A 21,129-nucleotide genomic window follows, 5' to 3' on the forward strand; every position below is an offset into this window, starting at 1 on the left:
GATAGACATTTAACAATATTAAGTCTTCCAATCCATGAACATGGATGCCTTTCCATTATTTATTCATATCTTCTTTAATTTCTTTCATCAGCAATTTATAGTTTTCAGTGTGCAAATCTTTCACCTCCTTGGTTAAGTTTATTCCTAAGTGTTTTATTTTTTGTATACTATTATAAGTGGGATTATTTATTTTTTGGATATTGTTGAATAAAAAATGCAACTGATTTTTCTATGTCAATCCCCTTCTTTTTCTTTATGCCATCAAAATAGGAAGATATCAAGGACCAATATTGGAGTGTAATCCTGAGGTGACAACTGAAGCTACTTTTAATGGTGGATCTACCTTCTTTTATAGGCAGGAGAAGTCTTGGCATCAAAGTCTCACATCAAAGAAATACATTGAGATTGCACTCCAAGACTAGTGACAAAGAGCATTTCTTTCCTGGCCTTATCGTCTAGGCACTCGTGGAAGAAGCTGCAGCTGCTATAGACAGCTGGTTGCAAAATTGAGAATTTGGTATAATGGGTCCCAGCCATCTCTCTTTCTATTGATTTCCACCTTACAAAAATTTTAAATTTTTGAGAGAAATGTATTGAGCATACATGAGAATTTGAGTTTTTATTATTTACAGATTGTATTTTGGATAACAGAAATGAAGACTTTAGAGATACAGGTCATAATAGTTGGCTTTTGAAAAAATTCAATAACTTACATAGCAATTTACTTCCAATTTCCAACCTAGAAGGGTCCTGGTGTTGAAGTAGAATCAGGTTCACAGAATGCAGAACTCAAATTTAGTTTAATAAAGAATATTTTTTAAGACTTTATTTATCTAACACAGAGAGAGAGAGAGAGAGAGTATGAGGGGAGGGGCAGAGGGAGAGAGAGAACCAGGCTCCCCTCTGAGCAGGGAGCCCAACATGGTGCTAGATCCCAGGATCCCAGGATCATGACTCAAGCCAACGGCAGATACTTAACCATCTGAGGCACCCCAACAAGTAACAATTTTTAAGAAAGTGAGAAACAGAAGTCTCCTATATCAAGTGTGACAAGGAGGTCCTAAATGGGCCAATTCTATGAACTTATAAAATATTTTCATTTCTACAAATATTAGTAAGGCATCAGTGATATAAACTGGCAATTTGGGCGTAGGTCACATGGCATATTGATAGAAAGTCCAAGTGCACTCTCTGTTCTTCATGCATGAGAACATTCTGCAAGTCCACAATGCCAGGAGGCCACTGGCAGGAGGAACACACAGCTGTCTTCTATCCATGGATCATCATTGAACTGAGAAGTTAAGAGCAGCTGACAGGAACAGCTGAGGCTTACAACAAGCTGGCACAGATGAGAAGAGTGAAAACCTGACCGGGAATGAACTCTATGAAACCTGGAAGTGACAGACTAGATGGTGGTTTAGAAATAATCCTTGAATGGGAATCAGATACTCTGGGTTCCAGTCATGGTCCAGCCATAAACTAGATCAGTAGCTTCACGTAAGTCACTAAATTTCTGAGCTGCTTCCATGATAAAAGATGTGATTGTGTTTTATATATCAGGCCTTCATCCAATTCTATAACAGTGCTTCTCAAACTCAAATACACATACCAATTACCTGAAGAACTTGTGAAAAATGTAGATTCTAATTTACTAGATCTGAAGTGGAGCTCAATCTTTTGCATTTCCAATTAGCTCCAATGAGATGCAATGCTATTTCTTTGCTTGTTGTGGTCTTGTAGAAAGGCACCCGAATTTGCTGGTTCAATACTCCTAGGCAGGATCAATCAATAAGGGAACATTAAGTGTCTGATTGGTCCTTTCAAATAAAGGGCTGAAGAAGGAAAGTAAGTAGAAGAGAGATTAGGCCAGGAAATTTGACAAAGATCAAAGCACAACTCCAAAATATAAGGAACTGAAGTCAGGGCTTACCATGCAAGTAGATGTTTAATGGTTGTGTCAAATATCAAAATATATGAGCATTGCTAAGAACTTTTGAGTCAGTAAGGAACAGCAGCCCTAAGGGAATTTCATTTGTCAAGTGGGTTATGCTGCTAATAGTTAAAAAATACTTGTAAAAAGTAGTCTCTTAATTGGTCATTTGTGTATTAAACTTGCCCAAAGAATACTTTGTTGAAAAGAAGTCTTAGTTTTGAGATAACTCAAATTTATCAATTCTTTGAGTTATAATTTATAGCTTTGAACTTTAGTTTAATCAAAACAAAAGCACTCACCCCAGATTACAAAGCCATTCTCCTACATTTTCTTCTGTACAGTTTTGTTTTGCTTTGTTTCAGAGGACTCAGGCAAGAGCAGGGTGGTGGGGGAGGGGCTGATGGAAAGGGAGAGAAAGAATCTTAAGTAGGCTCCACGCCATGCAAGGAGTCTGACTCGGGGCTCCATCTCATCATCTCATGACCTGAGCCAAAATGAAGAGTCAGATGCCCAACTGACTGAGCCACCCAGGTACCCCTCTTCTTTACAATTTGTTTTACTTTTTCCACATTGAGGACTTTAATCTGTAAGAATCTTCCTTTTCATGAGATGTTTCATACAGACACAGTTTCAATTTTCTCTTCTGTTTGTCGCTCTATAAGCCTTCTCAATTAGAGATTTATTTTTTCCTAATTTTGGGAAATGTCTCTATTATTTCCTCAAATATGACCTCTCTATTTTTTTCTTTCCTACCTAAACTCCTCTGTATCTCTTAGCTTTAAATATATATATATATTTTTTTCTCTCTTGTCCTTCTTTCCTGTTGCCTTCTAGACAGTCTTCAGTGTGACCTTCCAACTCATTAGTTGTTCTTCAGTTATATCCATGCTACAATTTAGTTGTTTTCTTTTAATTATTAAATTTCACAGACTAACATTTCTTGTTTGGTTCTTGTGTCTGACTTCCTATTCTTTTTATTTCTCTAGTATCTTCCCTTATTTCCTTGAATATTCTTACTTTGCATATTTAAATTGCCTTCTATTAGTATGCTACTTCAGTTGGTAGCTGGTGATCTTTTGTCTTTTTTTTTTTAAGATTTTATTTATTTACTTGAGAGAAAGAGAGCACAAGAGAGAGAACACAGTGTAGGGGACAGAGGGAAGGGAAAAGCAGACTCCCCACTAAGCAGGGAGTCTGACTCTGGGCTTGATCCCAGGACCCTGAGATTATGACCTGAGCTGAAGGCAGATGCTTAACATCAAAGACTGAGCCACCCAGGTGCCCCCTGTTTTGTCTTTTTTTTTTTTAATAGACATTTTATTAATTTTTGTCTATTGTTTACCTGTGAACTCATGTACCTTGGGAAATGCCAACTACTCTTTTTGGTAATTCATGTTGATAAGGAGCCAAAGGCCATGTACTAGTCTTTGATCTGATAAATGTAAGGCAGTAGTCTGCAAACTATGGCCCATGGGCCAAATTGGCCCCATTTCCCATTTTATAAAAATTATAAAATTTATAAATACAGTTTATTGGAGCATAGAAACTGCCATTTGTTTACATATTGCCTATGGCTGTGTTAGCACTCTACGGACAAAGTTGAGTAGTTGCAGAGAGATCATATTATTCACAAGGCCTAAAATATTCACTATCTGGCACTTTACAGAAAAAGTTAGTCAACCCCTGATTTAAGAAGTGGAGAGAGGGGTCACCTGGGTAGCTCAGCGGTTGAGTGTTTGCCTTTGGCTCAGTGTGAACCCGGGGTCCTGGGATCAAGCCCTACATCGGGCTCCTTGCAGAGAGCCTGCTTCTCCCTCTGCCTCTCTCTGTGTGTCTCTCATGAATAAATAAATAAGTAAAAGCTTAAAAAAAAAAAAGAAGTGGAGAGTTGAGACCCAAGGTAGGACAACTATCATAAACCCCTGTCATAGTGTCCAACTACTGCTCTTCCATCAGGCAACACCTCTGATCTGGATTGCACCTGGCAGTGGCTCCCTGAGACTGTAACACCAGGCCTTGATAGTTTACAGGGGAGCCATGAGGGCACAAAGACTTGTGTGTGGTTGGTCAGTTTACACCTATTTCCATCACTTCCTCACTCAGTCCAGAGTTTGAACTGCCCTGATATTTCATGCTTAGACTGTTGCTACTTATTTTTGTCATGATAGGGCAAGCAAGGATTGTCTAAAGGCATTGCAGATGAAAAACAATCTAGTCTCCCAATGCTTCCTCTTCCTGCCAAGGACTAAGTGGCCACTGTCCACCCAGGAAAAAAAGATGACCTTCTGTCTCCTTGGAGTTTCTTATGCTTTGTTATTGTTGTTTCATAGTAATTATCATTAGATTCTGGAAAGCCTGCTTCCCTCTTGTTCCTTTGGTTTCTCCCAGATTATTTTTTGTCAGGGAGCCAACAACACATGTTGCTTCACCCTTTGACAGAAACCAGAAGTCTCTGATGTTTATATAGATTAAGCTCATCTCCATAGTAACATCTTTTCCAAGCCCTTCTTCACTCATTCCTAATCCCTCCCAACACAAAACCAATACAGACATGCCTCCTTGCTTTATGTTATTGCACCTTGCAGATACTGCATTTTTTATAAATTGAAGGTTCGTGGCAACCCTGAATCAAACAAGTCTATTGGTGCCATCTTCCCACAGCATTTGCTTCGTCTATGTCTGTGTCACATTTCAGTAATTCAAAAACCATTTCAAACTTTTTCATTGTTATTTATATTTGTTATGGTGATCTGTGAATCAGTGATAATGACTTGCTGGTTAGCATTTTTTAGCAACAAAGTATTTTTTTCAAAGTATTTTTAATTAAGGTATGCCCATTTTTTTAGACATAATGCTATTGCACACTTAACAGACTACATATAATGTAAACAACATTTATATGCACTCGGAAACCAAAAAAAAATTTATTTGACTCACTGTATTGCAATATTCACTTTACTGCAGTGGTCTGAAACTGAACCTACAATACCTCCAAGGTACAACTGAAACCCAGAGGGAACTGGGGAGCCAAGAGCTAAGGAAGAGTAAGACTTATGGTGATTTTTCTCTAGGATTCTTATTTAGTGGTCCTTCCTTCTCATGGGCTCCACACAGCTTATAATATATATCACCTGCTGTTATGAACCCAAAATTCATAAGTCAAAGCACTACTCCTCAGCTGATAATATTTAGAGATAAGATCTTTAAGGAGGTAAATGAGGTTAAATGAGGTCATTAGGGAGACACCTAACCCAATATGACTGGTGTCATTAGAAAAAGAGACACCAGGAGTATGCATAGAGAAAAGTCCATGTGGGAAAGTTATAGCAAGAAGGTGACTCTCTATAAACAAGAATGAAAGGGCCTCACCAAACACCAAAAACCTTGACCTTGGTCTTCCAGCCTCCAGAACTATGAGAAAGTACATTTTTGTTATTTAAGACACATATTCTGTGGTATTCCACTATAGTAGCCTGAGTAGACCAATACAATTGCCAACTAGCACTAAAAAGTGCCCAGAGGATTCTGGACATTTTAAACATCCTGATAGCAAGGTTGCTGCTTATAAAACATGCCTTCTCCAATATATCCAACACACACACACACATGTGTATATATGTATATATGTGTGTGTGTGTATATATATATATATATATATACACACAAGAATTTAAGAATTTATACATATGTGTATGTGTAAGAATTTAAGAATTTATATATATGTGTATGTGTGTTTATATATATATACACAAATATATACACAACACAAGTTTGGTGTGAGATATATATCTCACACCAAATTTCACGCATCCTATATCACAAATTCTGAGAAAGAAAAGAACCCCAGTTGTAACTATCCAACTATATTCCAAATGGATACCATAAAAATATACTAGATGAAGAAAAGTCCTTCTCTGGTAGAGAAAGCAGATGTTGAATGTCTATTCCCACATACCATAACTCCACCTTGCCAGATAAAGAATGTCTTAAATCTGGATGAGGAAAGTGTGTTAATAGAAAAAGAATGATCCATCATCCAAGCACAGTCTCAGAGTATCATAGAACTTTTGAGGCATTTGGAAGATATTTCCTATGCTAATCACAGATAAAGAAAGGCAAGAATTTAAAAGCCTGGAAAGAACATATACTACCCAGAGCAATCTAGAGATTCAATGCACTCCCTATCAAAATATGAACAGCATTTTTCACAGAACAAACAATCCTAAAATTTGTATAGAACCAGAGTAGACCCAGAATAGCCAAAGCAATCTTCAAAAAGAAAAACAAAGCTGGAGGTATCACAACTCCAGACATCAAGCTGTAGTAATCAAAACAGTATGGTACTGGTACAAAATAGACACATAGGTTAATGGAACAGAAAAGAAAGCCCAGAAACAAACCCCACAGTTATATGGTTAATTAATCTTCCATCAAGGAGGCAAGAAAATGTGATGTGAAAAAGATAGTGTCTTCAACAAATGGTGTTGGGAAAACTGGACAGCTACATACAAAAGAATGAAACTGGACCACTTTTTTACACTATAAACAAAAATAAACTCAATATGAGTTAAGGGTTTCAGTGTGAGATCAGAAACCATAAAAATCCTAGAAAAGAACAAAGGCAATAATTTCTCTGCATCAATCATAGCAACATTTTTCTAGATATGTCTCTTGAGGCAAGAGAAATAATAGCAAAAATAAACTATTGGGGCTATATCGAATATGCACAGCAGAGGAAACTCAACAAAACTGAAAGACAACCTACTGAACGAGAGAAGATATTTGCAAATGATGTATCCAATAAAGGCATAGTATCCAAAACATATAAAGAACTTATACAACTCAACACCAAATAAGCCCCCCCCCCAAATAATGCAATTTAAAAATGGGTAGAAAACATGGATAGCTCCAAAGACATACAACTAGTCAACAGACACATGAAAAGATGTTCAACATCACTCATCATTAGAGAAATAGATATTGAAACCACAATGAGATATCACCTCACACCTGTCAGAATGACTAAAATCAGAAACAAAAGAAACAGTAAGTGTAGCGAGGATGTGAAGAAAAAGGAACCCTTGTGCCCTATTGGTAGTAATGTAAACTGGTGCAGCCACTGTGGAAAACAGCATAGAGGTTTCTCAAAAAAAATTAAAAAATAGAATTACCATATGATCCAGTAAATGCACTACTGGGTATTTACCCAAAGAATATGAAAACACTAGTTCAAAGGGATACATGCACCCTTATGTATATTGCAACATTATTTACAATAGCCAAATTATGGAGGTAGCCCAACTGTCCAACAATAGATGAATAAAGAAAATGTGATATACATGATGGAACACGAGGAAATATTACTGAGCCATAAAAAGAATGAGATCTTACTGTTTGCAACAACATGTATGGATCTAGAGAACATAACACTAAGTAAAGCAAGTCAGAGAAAGATACCATATGATTTCATTCATTTGTGGAATTTAAGAAAACTAACCAATGAACAAAAAAAGAGAGACAGAGAGAGAGATAAACCAAAAAAACAGACTCTTAGCTATAAAGAAAAACCAGATAGTTCCCAGAAGGGGGGTAAGTGGGAGGAACAAGTAAAATAGGTGGAGGGGATTAAGAGTACGCTTAACATTGATGAGCACTGAGTAATATATAGAATTGTTGAGTTACTATATGGTACATTTGAAACTAATACAACACTATATGTTAACTATATTAACTAACTAAAATTTTTGAAAAATGGTAAGATTAGAAAAACTTAAATACATAAATAAAAGCCTGGAAAGAACAAAAAGATAAAGAATATAGTGAAGAGAGGTTTACATATTCCATTTACACCTGGCTATCCCCTTTCCAGCCCTCTCAACATATTGCATACGAGGGGATTGTGGGGTTCTCCAATCAGATAGGGGGCCACCAAACGTGGGGCATCCCACATTATGTGGGGGCTTATAGCCCAAGTGGTGAAAGAATTCACCCAAGGCAGAACAAAAGAGTTAAAAGAGTATTGAATACACTGCAAAGGAGCAGCAGACAGGACAACAAAGAAAAGAGTGTCTGCAATGACCTGGTGGTGAGGAACCACAGTTATAAAGTTGAGTGAAGAGGTATGGGAACATACAGAATTTTACCTTTTTGGTAATAGTGCCTGATTGTAAGTAGTCCATTGGTTACTTAGGGCCTGTGGCTATTTCAAGGTGCATTGCTTAATGAGCCTGTTTGCATTGACACCCTCCCCCCGGGGGGGGGGGTCACTGTGAGCCCTTTTGCCTTGATCACAATTCCATGACTCAAGCCTGTTGCCTAAAAGTGGCCTCTACAGGGATCTTCTCCATGAATCATCATGAGTTTTCTAAGATCCTTTAAATGGAGAGGATATTAGTTAATGTGGGTCCCCCTAAATATATAAGAGTTAATTGCAACATAAAGAAAAAAATTTAAAAAAATTTTTAAGCCAGATAAAATTTCCTTACATGGAAAATAAAAGTCAGCACACAATTACCAATATTGCATCTTACCACACCCATTCCCCTTTCTGTTTATGTACTTGTTGAAATCAGAAATCCTCCTCTGGGGACGCCTTGGTGGCTCAGTGGTTGAGCATCTACCTTTGACTAAGGGTGTGATCCCGGAATCCCGGGATCGAGTCCCACATTGGGCTCCCTACATGGAGCCTGCTTCTCCCTCTGCCCATGTCTCTGCCTCTCTCTCTCTCTGTCATGAATAAATAAATAAAATCTTAAAAAAATATCCTCCTCTGATAAGGAAATGGGATGCTATGATCCTGTATATAGAGAACCCAAAAGACTCCACCCCAAAATTGCTAGAACTCATACAGTAATTCAGCAGTGTGGCAGGATACAAAATCAATGCACAGTAATAAGTTGCACTTCTATATACTAACAATGAGGCTGAAGAAAGAGAAATTAAGAAAATGATCCCATTTATAATGACACACAAAAAATGAGATGCCTAGGAATAAACCTAACCAAAGAGGTAAAGGATCTATACTCCTAATAACTACAGAATATTTATGAAAGAAATTGAGGAAAACACAAAGAGATGGGAAAACACTCCATGCCCATGGATTGGAAGAATAAGTATTGTGAAAATGTCTATGCTACCCATGGCAATTACACATTCAATGCAATCCCTATCAAAACACCACAGACTTTCTTCACAGAGTTGGAACAAATAATTCTAAGATTGGCATGGACCCTGATTAGCCAGAGGAATGTTGATAAAGAAAACCAAAGCTGGTGGCATCACAATGCCTGACTTCAAGCTGTATTACAAAGCTGTGATCATCAAGACAGTATAGCACTGGCACAAAAACAGACACATAGATCAATGGAACAGAATAGAGAATCCAGAAATGGATGCTCAACTCTATGGTCAACTATTCTTTGACAAAGCAGGAAAAAATATCCACTGGAAAAAAAAGACAGTCTCTTCAATAAATGGTGTTGGGAAAATTGGACAGCCACATGCAGAAGAATGAAACTAGACCATTCTCTTACACCATACACAAAGATAAACTCAAAATGGTTGAAAGACCCAAATGTGAGACAAGAATCCATCAAAATCCTAGGGGAGAACACAGGCAGCAAACTTTTTTAACTCTGCCACAGCAATTTCTTGCAGGACACATCTGTAAAGACAAGGGAAACAAAAGCAATAATGAACTATTGGGACTTCATCAAGATAAAAAGCTTCTGCACAGCAAAGGAAACAGTCAACAAAACTAAAAGACAGGGATGCCTGGGTGGCTCAGCGGTTGAGCAGAGGTCTGCCGTTGGCTCAGGGCGTGATCCTGGTTGTGGGATTGAGTCCCTCATTGAGCTCCCTGCATGGAGCCTGCTTCTCCCTCTGCTTGTGTCTCTGCCTCTCTCTGTGTGTCTCTCATGAATAAATAAATAAAATCTAAAAAAAAAATAATAACTGGCCAAACCCAACACCCAAAAAACAAATAATTCAGGCATGAACAGACATTTCTCCAAAGAAGACATACACACGGCCAACAGACACATGAAAAAATGTTCGACATCACTTGCCTTCAGGGAAATACAAATCAAAACCACAATGAGATACCACTTTACATGGGTGAGAATGGCTAAAATTAACAAGACAGGAAACACATTAGTGATGGATGAGGAGAAAGGGGAACCCTCTTGAACTGTTGGTGGAATGCAAGCTGGCGCAGCCACTCTGAAAAATAAGGTGGAGATTCCTCAAGATGTTAAAAATATTACCCTGCAATTGTACTACTTGGTATTTACCCCAAAGATACAGATGTAGTGAAATGATGGGACACCTGCACCCCGATGTTCATAGCAGCAATGTCTGTACTAGCCAAATTGTGGAAGGAGCACGATATCCCCCAACAGATGAATGATAAAGAATATGTGGCCTATATATAAAATGGAATATTACTCAGCCCTCAGAAAGGATGAATACTTATCATTTACATCAACGTGTATGGAACTGGAGGGTATCGTGTCAAAGAAAGACAATTATCATATAGTTTCACTCATATGGAATATAAGAAATAGTGAAAGGGACCATAAGGGAAGGAGGGTAAAGTGATCAGGGAAAAATTACAGAGAAGACAAACCATGAGAGACTCTAACTCTGGGAAGCAAAGGGTTGCAGAAGGGGAGGGGAGTAAGGGAATGGGGTAACTGAGTGATGGGCACTAAGGAGGGCACTTGATGGGATGAACACTGGGTGTTATGCTATATGTTGGCAAATTGAATTTAAATTTTTTAATTTTTAAAAATTAAAAAAAAAAAAGGAAATGGGATGCTAAGTGGTGAGCATGTGCCATGAGCTCACCTTGCAGGTTAAGGCTAAACAACAGTTCAAAGCAAATGCCATGGAAGAGAGTGTCACTTGCCTAAATATGCTCCCCACTACATCTAAAATAATTCCCTGCACATAATTTGCACATCATAAACACTCGATAAATGAAAAAAAGTAAAGAAAACATAAGAAGGCACAAGACAGTAAACTGATGCAAATGGAAATGTCACCATTATTGCTGATGGAATGGATAGGGGAACATGTGTTTGGCTCACCTCTACTCCATCCGAGAATCAGAGGTCACATGCTCTGGTCACGAGCAGTGCTATAAACATCAGAGGAAGGTTTGCTCAGATAAGCCTACCCATGGTGACACAACAGACTGAAATACGGCGCACCCTCTCCGGAGGTGGCCACGTCTGAAAAACAAGAGCTCCAAAAAGCTAAGTCAAACATGTTTAACTCTTTCTCCCAAACTTGCTAACGAGATAAATATGTTGTCCTCCTTCGGATGAGTGGGTGGAGGTGTTCAAGTATCTCCACAAGATAACATGCCTCCAGGCATTCTTTGTTCTTTATTTTCCCACAACTTCTAAAGTTGGATGCTTGCCATGATCATTTTCAGTCCTTCTCCTTTCCTTAGATGCTTTTCTAAGCATTTAAAGCTATAAAATGCCTTTTATATACCACTTTCGCTATATTGCATATATTTTGATATTTAGTATTTTCATTATCATGCAGTTGCAAGCATTTTCTAATATACATTATGATTTCTCTTAATGAGAAACCTAAGAAGCCAGGTGTTTCTTAGAAGTGTGATTTTAAAATTGCGAAGATAGGAGATGTCTTTAGTTACCTGTTTAAAAAAAATTATTACTTTCATCTAATTTAATTTCATCATAGTCTGAGAAGGTGTGATCAATTATGATCCTGATTTTTAAAATATTTTTTAGGACTTGATTTATGTATGTAAATATCCTGTGAGTGTCTGAAAAGAATATGTATTCTCTAGTATGGGGCTAAAAGTCTTCACTCCCATATTAGAGAATACAGATTCTTTTATCTATGTTCATTAGGTCAAGCACATTGTTATATGATTCCAGTGGTCCATAATCTTATCATTTCTGTCTTCTTGATCTATAAATTATTGAGAGAGATGTGTTAACATGTCCCACCAAAATAATCAATTTATCAACATCTCTCTGAACTGTCTCAAGTTTTGTTTATGTAGTTTGGAGCTATTTCATTGGGTGCATGAAGGTTTAGATTCCCATTGTGTCTATCTTCTGGTGAATTATATGTCATATCACTAGTAGTGTTATTCTTTATTTATAATAACACTTTTTAAAAATATTTTATTTATTTATTCATGAGAGACACACAGAGAGAGGCAGAGACATAGGGAGAAGCAGGCTCCCTCTAGGGAGCCCGATGCCAGTACTCGATCCCAGGACCCTGGGATCATGACCTAACCAAAGGCAGAAGCTCAACCACTGAGCCACCCAGGTGCCCCTATAATAATACATTTTTATCTTAAATTTCATCTGATATCATATAAATAGAGCTATACCTGATTTCCCTTGTTTTGTATTTCCCTGGTGTATAATTTTTGATGCTTCTACCTTTGACCTTTTTTTTGTTCTTATATTTTAGGTATGTTTCTTGGAAATATCATACAGTATACTTCTTTTTTCAAATCTAATCTGATATTCTGTCTCTTACCTGAAGAGTTTAATTCATTTACATTTATTTGTATTATTGCTATATTTGAATTTATTTTTACTTATATTATTTTTTTCATTTGTCCATTTCAGTGCCTTTTTTTTTTCTCTTCTGTTGTTGTTGTTGTTGTTATTGTTAAGTAAACCACTATATTCAACATGGGCTCAAAATCATGACCTCAGGATCAAGAGTCACATGCTCTACTGACTGAGCCAAAAAGGTGCCTCTCTTACTTTGTTCTAAATTAAAATTTTGGTTGGTTTGGTTTACTGATTTGAGAGTTATTATATTTGTTTTCTTCTGGGAAATAAGTGGGAATTCTTGAGTTTTTTAAGTGCACATTTAAAGTGTCTAAATTAATCAATACCCTTCCCCTCCTTAACAATAAAAGACCTTTATATCTCCACTTTCTCCTGACTCAAGTACTATTGGCATCCACAAAGCTTTGCCTTTTTTAGGCTCTCAAATTAGATGTCTTAATAGAATTTTTTTCATTGAGACCCTTTTGGTAGCAAATTGTCTCAATCTTTGTTATTCTGAAAATGTCTTTTTGTTTGTTTTTTAAGTTTGCTGGATGTGAAATTCTAGGGTGGCAGTAATTTTTTCTCATACTTGGCTACCATTGTATTGTGCCATAGTCAGTAGTGTATTTCATGTTCCTTCATGGATAATGTGTTTCTTGACTCATTTTATGGTCTGTTCTCTTTTGTGTTCTGCAGTTTCACTTTGATATGTCTGTGTGTTGAGTTCCTTTTACTTAATCCACTTGCGATTAAATTGGTGACCTTCTGTTTCAGTGATGAAGTGATTCCTTTCTTTAAATCTTGCCTTTCCCCAGTATCTTGATGCTCTCGTTTTTCTATCTGTAATTAATTAGTCATTAGAACACTAGTCCAAGGGTTAGCAAACATTTGTGTCCACTGGAAGCCATCTGGTTTTATAAAATTACAACTGGATCACAGCCACACCAATTTATGAATTGTCTGTGGATGCTTCCAAGCTACAACAGCAGACCTAAGTAATTGTGACAGACATGAGAAGGGTCCCTGGGTGGCTCAGTGGTTTAGTGCCTGCCTTCCGCCCAGGGTGTGACCCTGGAGTCCTGGGATCAAGTCCACATTGGGCTCCCTGCAAGGAGCCTGTGTCTCTGCCTCTCTCTCTCTCTCTCTCTCTCTCTCTCTGTCTATCATGAATAAATAAATAACATCTTTTTAAAAAATTTTTTTTAAAGAAACGAGAGGCTCACAATGCCTAAAATATTTAGGCATCTGACCCTTTAAGAGAAAATTACCTGATTTCTGTTTCTAGCCTTTGTGACTTCTTTTTTTTTTTTTTACTTTTTCATTTTTTAAATTTGCTAAATTAAATTGCTTTTCTAAAGGCCTCATCATCTATGTCTTTTTCACATCTTACTTGGTAGTTTTTTCATTGTCTTTAGGTCTTAACTCATTTTTTATTCCTCTCATCTTTTTAAACACATTAAACATACCTTTTTTCTGGATCAAATAATTGTGATATTTTAATATCAAAGTTGTTACAAGCCTACTTCTGATGCTTATTGTTTCTGCCCATTCTTGTTAACAGTGCCTCATATCCTCATGAGTTTTGTACTTTTTTTTTTTACCATGAGGTTGTATTTCTTATATCTCTATGGGGATTGTTTCAGGCCTGCTTTAGGAATGCTTTCCTCTGCAGAAGATTGCATTTGTTCCTGCCTATTGACTGGAGAGCACTACACTATCCGCCCAGCTCTACTTTAAATTACATTTACTGCTTATAGTTTTCAAAGAATAATGATGTAAGGGTCATTAAATCACAAAATGACTATTTTCCCTCAATTCATAGCCAAGGTCAAAATACAAAAGTAGGATGGAAATCTTTTCTAATTCTCTCTTTTTCTGAGAGTATAGCTCTTCCTTGGTCTGTTTTATGTGAGGGGTTTAATCCTGCCTCCATACCCTTCTCAGTTGCAAGGCTTTGCCTCCCATACCTGAGGGTATTTCCATCAAAACCAAAGCTCAAGACTACCTGGTGTCAGGAGGTGCCATGTACAGCTGGCTTAGTATCCCCACTCTCCTGGCTTGAGAAGCTGCCACTACTCTGTCAGGTTCACTTATGCAATTGAAAGACTGAAAATGTCTATGCTACCCACGGCAATTACACATTCAATGCAATCCCTATCAAAACACCACGGACTTTCTTCACAGAGTTGGAACAAATAATTCTAAGATTGGCATGGACCCTGATTAGCCAGAGGAATGTTGATAAAGAAAACCAAAGCTGGTGGCATCACAATGCCTGACTTCAAGCTGTATTACAAAGCTGTGATCATCAAGACAGTATAGCACTGGCACAAAAACAGACACATAGATCAATGGAACAGAATAGAGAATCCAGAAATGGATGCTCAACTCTATGGTCAACTATTCTTTGACAAAGCAGGAAAAAATATCCACTGGAAAAAAAAGACAGTCTCTTCAATAAATGGTGTTGGGAAAATTGGACAGCCACATGCAGAAGAATGAAACTAGACCATTCTCTTACACCATACACAAAGATAAACTCAAAATGGTTGAAAGACCCAAATGTGAGACAAGAATCCATCAAAATCAAAATTTTCCACCAAAATTAATATTTTCAAAGGTTGTATAACATGAGACTTTTAAATATATGGTCTTTATAAATATATGGTCTGTAATATTGCCAGGAGTAGGTCAAGGTTAATTATATTTATTTTAAAACTAAAACTTCTGCACAATAGAAAACTCCCATTAATTGTGAGGTGATGGGAGATGCTTAGACAGGGAGATAATAATTGCAACACAAGAAATAATTTGTATACAGATTATACAAAGAATTAATTTTTTAAAATGGTTGAGCAATCTCAGGAAAATAAGCAAAATAAAGGGAAAAAATACATGAAAGATGTTAAATTCAAGAGTAATAAGGAAAAAGTGAGTGTCTATGTCGTATGGACCACTGTATCAGAATGTCACAGACTTAAAAAAAATATTTCTTTATCACAGTTCTAAAGGATATAAAGTCTAAGATCAAGGCGCCAGCAGATTCACTGTCTGAGGAGAGCCCACTTCCTGGTTCATAAATAGCAGTCTTCTTTCTGTATCTTCCCATGGCACAAGGGGTAAGGAAACACTCTGGAGTCTCCTTTACAAGGGCACTAATCCCTTTCATGAGGGCTCCACCCTTGTGACTTACTCACCTCCCAGAGGTCTCATATCCTAATACCATCATATTGGGGATTAGGATTTCAACGTATGGATGGGGAATGGGGGAACAAACATTCCTTCTATAGCTACTTAATATCAGGCAAATTCACTAGAGAGATATATTATCTAAATATTACACTCTGCAGAAGATATGGGCAAGAAAATGGATACAATAATTTTCATTATAACAAGTTATAATTCTGAAAAATTGGAAACAGTATCTATTCAGCAGGAATCAAGTGAATCAACTCTAGTTTATACCTACACAAAATATTACACAATAGTTAGCAAGAATGAGTTCAAACTGTATGTGTCAACTTGGACAAATCTAAAAAACAAATTATTAAATAAAAAAAAGACACAGTATAAGATACAATTGTACTACAATAGCATTTATTTACATTTTAAACACACAAAACAACACTGTATATTATTTATGGATACTTAAATATCTATAAAAATGTAAAAACATGTATGGGGTCAATACTTGAACTTTGGGGAAATATTTCCTCTAGCAACAGAAGCAGAAAGAGAAAAGAATGGTGTTTTAGCACTACTTGCAATTTTCTTTTTAATAGAAACATATCTAATGCTATTACAGTAAAATATTAACATCTCAAATATTAATATCTCGGGACTCCTGGGTGGCTCAGCAGTTGAGCATCTGCCTTCAGCTCAAGAAGTGGTCCCAGGGTCTGGGGATCGAGTCCCGAATCAGGCTCCTTGCGAGAAGCCTGATTCTTCCTCTGCTGTGTCTCTGCCTCTCTCTGTGTCTCTCATGAATAAATAAATAAAATCTTTAAAAATATATATTAACATCTCAAATTTGGTGCTAAATATTTTCTGTGCACTTCTCAATGCCTAAACCACTTTATAATTATTTTTTTAAGATGAAAACAAAATTAAAGAGTGTAAAAATTGCCAATTTTTTTTTCCAAATTTTTTTGGACAAGAACACTTATGAACAGAGATTTGAATATATAAATATATGTACTACCATAAGAAAATAAAAAATTAATTGGGGTTTCGGAATATAGTCCAGAAACCAGCCCAAGTGTTGATCAGATTGTAAATTCCATAAGAAAAAGAATGTTAACTGTTTCCTTTTCCCTGAATAATTACCAGCACCCAAATAGAGACTAGCACATATTAGCATCTTAAAAATCTTAAACTTCTGCATGATAAAAGAAAATATAATCAAAGTCAAAATGCAAATGATAGAGCAGGGAAAATATTTGCAACATACATAATGGGAAAAGCTTAATATTACTAACATTTTGAAGACATCTACAAATTAATAACATATGAAGGGCAACCTAATAGGAAAAAAATGTCCCAGATACATGAACCAGCAAGTCATAAAAGAAATTGCAAATTGTCAACAGACATATGAAAAGATAGGCACTTTAATTATTAATTAGGGAGATATCAATTGAAACAATAACTTCTCTGCATATCTAATTGGCAAAAATTTCAAAAGACAAATAACATCCAGAATTGGCACTGGTACAGGGAAACTGACACATTTACAAACAGTGCATAAAACTATGACTGCAAAAGACAGCAAAGCCCCAAATATGCATATAAATAAATCCCTCAAATCATTGCCTCCTAAGATGCTCAAGAAACCCAGAGAAAAGCAACATCTGGAAGGCTGAGAAACCAATACTTCAGTTCCTGCTTGGGACAAAGGAAAGAAAGTTTGGAGCTTGAGTTCTATCAATTTGGAAGGGTTAGTAAACAACTTAGAGTTTCCACTGAAATTGCTGAGGTCTAACAGCTGTGGCTCAACACTGGGTATTTTTTTTTTTTTTTAACACTGGGTATTATACAAGACCGATGAATCACTGACCTCTACCTCTAAAACCAATAGTACATTATATGTTAATTAATTGGATTTAAATAAATAAAAAATAAATAAAAGCTGTGGCTCAAAGGAGTTGTTCAAAGAATAAAAGCAAAACCAAAACAGACCAGCCTCTAAAAAGTATAAAAACAAACCTCCACTGGTTCAAAGTGATGGGCCAATTATTTGTTCCTGTATAGAAATGCTCTTTGGGAAAGATTATAGAACACTGAGTCTCTATAAATTATCATTCTCTAGTACCCAGTATATATGACAACAACACAAGCAAAACTCATTAACTCTGTGAAACATGAGACCTGTAATCAAAAGAAAAAATAGTTAATAGAAACTGACTCATAGATGACCCAAACACTAGAGTCAGGAACACCTTTAAAACAGATATTAAAAATATTTTTTAACTTAAAGAAAAATATGGTCAAAATCAATGAACAGATGGGGAAATCTCTGGAGAGGAATGGGAATATTCAAAGAAAAAAATGGAAACTCAAGATTGAAAAGCAAAATATCTGGAATGCAAAAGCCATTGGATGGGTTTCATGGTAGAATAATGGTAAAATGAAGGATCAGTGACCTCAAAGACAGACCAGTAAAAATTATTCTATTTAATGAAATAGAATTTTTTCAATAAAAAACAGTATAGAATTTTCAGTGACCTCTGAAATAATATCAAGGAAATGTGTAAGAATTAAGCCAGTTCTATTTGAATTCCAATAGAGATGGGCATTCATTATAAGTATGCCAAACTATTTTGAGTTGTTTAATTTTGTTCAAATAACTGCATTGCTAAATATGAAATTTTTATCCTATAAGATCTGAGGGATCAGAGATATTTTCAAAGAGAATCTCAGTCATTCTGTAAATAATGAGAAAATAAAAAGAAGTATATTAAAGAAAAGAGACACCTGCCTGCAAGCACCTCTTCTCTTTCTTAGCCCCTCCTTTCTCTTAAGTTTTTGGCCATTAAATCATTGCATGACTTGCTTTCTGATAATAAAAAATTAATGTGAGATTTGTCTAGTTCAGAATGATAAAGTGTTTTGGGTAGGGGGAGTTAGAGAACAGAGGAGTTTAAGGTAATTGCTACCTAAAAACTAATGAGCATCTTTGATGGTGCCCTGCTTTGATGTCCTTTCCTTCTATTTCTTCAGTCCCTCCCTCCAATGCTTTTCCTTCCCCCACATATTTCCTTTGAACTCAACTACAGCCTAAAATTAGTGCAAACACACATAATTGAATATAAACGTAAGGGACTTTTGATAAGACTATGTGGTCATTAAAATATTTATTCTGCCCAGGGCCTCAAATTTTATCTTCCATAAACTTCTTGGGTCCATCACCTTTCTCACAAGAGTCCTAGTGTCCTCTCATTCTTTCCTCATAACTGCCTAGTGTATACATTGAAAGAAATGTTAGTGTTTTAAGTAAAAAATGCTCTTACAAAGCTACTGCTTGGTCAACTATATTTCCTGGGAAATCCAACCCTGTCATATTTGTATGATATCTTGAAACAAGAGCTGAAGATGTAGATTTGAAGAAATCAGGCCTCCAGAACCCCATCACCCACAGAGTTTGCAACTGCAGGACAAGCTGAAGAAGCTTGGCGAAGGCGAACCTGCCTGCAGCTGTTGGAGAATTATTCCCAGGAGTTTCTAGAGTTGAGGCTTCTTCCTGCCAAGTTCTCAGGATGTGACTCCTCTCCTGCCAGAATGCAATGTCATCTAAAATCTCTTCTCCCACCAGTTCTCACTTGTTTCTACTTTCCCCAAACCAGCTACTCTTCCCCTCCACACAATTTTATGATTCCTTTCTCTTGATGGTTTTGCAAATTTTCAAAATAAGACTGACTTTTTCCTCCCTTTTGTCAACTTTTTTCTAAATGCTAATTAATGCATGGTCATCATAAAAATAATTGTAAAACTGAAAAGACATATAAAAGGAGTTCACTTACCCAAAGACAATTGATTTTAATTTTTTACTGACTGATTCCTTTTGGGTTGAAATCCATTGGAAAAGATAACCTCAATAAGTGTGTGTGTGAATTAGATAGCCAACAACAATTATGTATCCAGCTGTAGAGCCCTATAGGGAGGCACTGCAATGAAACGTATGAAGGATAATAGAGAGAGAGTTCTGGAAAGTTCCAGAAAACCAGGGTCCTGTCCAGGTTCATCCACTAAATCACTGTGCAACAGTGATGAAAATCACTTTATCTCCCTGAGGTCAGTTTCTTTTTCTGTATAATAAAGGAACTAGACTTGAAAACTTTAGGTTTACTTCCACCTGGTATTATTAATTTTTTTTGTCCCACCCAATTTGCACTTGACTTTCTTGTGCATTTGGGTTTTGTAATTATTTGTTTGTATCTGTGCTCCTCTGTTAAGTTAGTAAATTAGTCTTGACGGGGACAAGATTACCCCAAAATATGCCACTTTTGGCATATTATTTTGAGTTAAAATTATATAAGAAAGAGCCCATGCAAAAAGGACACTCTTACTCTCTTTTGTCTTCCTGAAAGCAGGAAATAAATCTGCCTTGTGAAAGGAACCCTCCCTGTACCAGGAGGAAGAGAGACATTCTTATCACCAGAGACAGAATTTAGGGCCAGGAAAGGCCCTAAAGGTTGTTTAAATAAACCTTGTTACTTTACTAATTTACCATACCAAGCCCAAACTTCTTTGCCTTGTAGATTCCTCACAAATGTATTGTTTCTTTGGCTAAAAGATATAAAAGCTTTGGTCATTTATTTATTATTTGGTCTCATATTTCTATGTACTTCCATACATGTGAATTAAATGTGGTTTTCTCCTGGGATGTCCAGGTGGCTCCATGGATTAAGCATCTGACTCTTGATTTTGGATCAGATCATAATCTCATGGTCCTGAGATTGAGCCCTGCATTGGGCATGGAACCCACTCAAGGTTCCCTCTCTCCCTCTGCCCCTCCCCACCCACTGGCTCTCTCTCAAAAAAAAAAAAAAAAAAATGTTTTTCTCCTGTTAATCTGTTTTATGTCAACTTAATTATTAGACCAGCCAAAGAACCTAAAAAGGAAGAAAGAAAAATTTTCCCACCCCTACAGCCCTCTTATCCTATGCATCTGCCCAAATAGTGTTGGAGGAAAAAAAAAAAAAAAATGAAGACATTTGCCCTCCCATGATAGCAAACCAAGACTGAATTACAGTTTTAGCATACCCCAGAAATGTGACCTTTTAAAAGTCCATCTGAAATCTCCTGATCAGCTGCTAGTGAAGTAATGTGCAGATAAAAAAAAAACCCTGTTGTTTCCTTCCCCTAAAAGAACATGTCCTGGCCTGAAATAATTGTTTCTTTTCTTTTTCTAATAACCTCTTGTTCCACCCTCCATCCTATAAAAACCCTTCATTTTGTACAACTCCTTAGATCATCTCTCTACTTGCTAGATTGGGTGCTTTCTGAATCATAAGTTGCTTAATAAAGCCAAAGAGATCTTCAAATTTGCTTGGTCAGATTTTGATTATTAGCAATAGTTATAGCATCTAATAGGTGCTCAATAAAGGTGGGAAGGATGGAAGTGAAGGGATTCTTAAG

At 36.6% G+C, this 21,129-nt stretch overlaps 1 protein-coding gene across 1 annotated transcript in view; it reads right to left on the reverse strand.

The window, feature by feature from the left end:
• LOC121500517 (olfactory receptor 8B3-like) overlaps positions 1-21,129 on the reverse strand; it is a 172,474-nt gene that overhangs the window by 126,248 nt on the left and 25,097 nt on the right. The gene's annotated exons all lie outside the window — the stretch shown is intronic.

The sequence above is a fragment of the Vulpes lagopus genome, chromosome 10 (genome assembly GCF_018345385.1).
Source record: "Vulpes lagopus strain Blue_001 chromosome 10, ASM1834538v1, whole genome shotgun sequence".
NCBI classification, from domain to species: Eukaryota; Metazoa; Chordata; class Mammalia; order Carnivora; family Canidae; genus Vulpes; species Vulpes lagopus.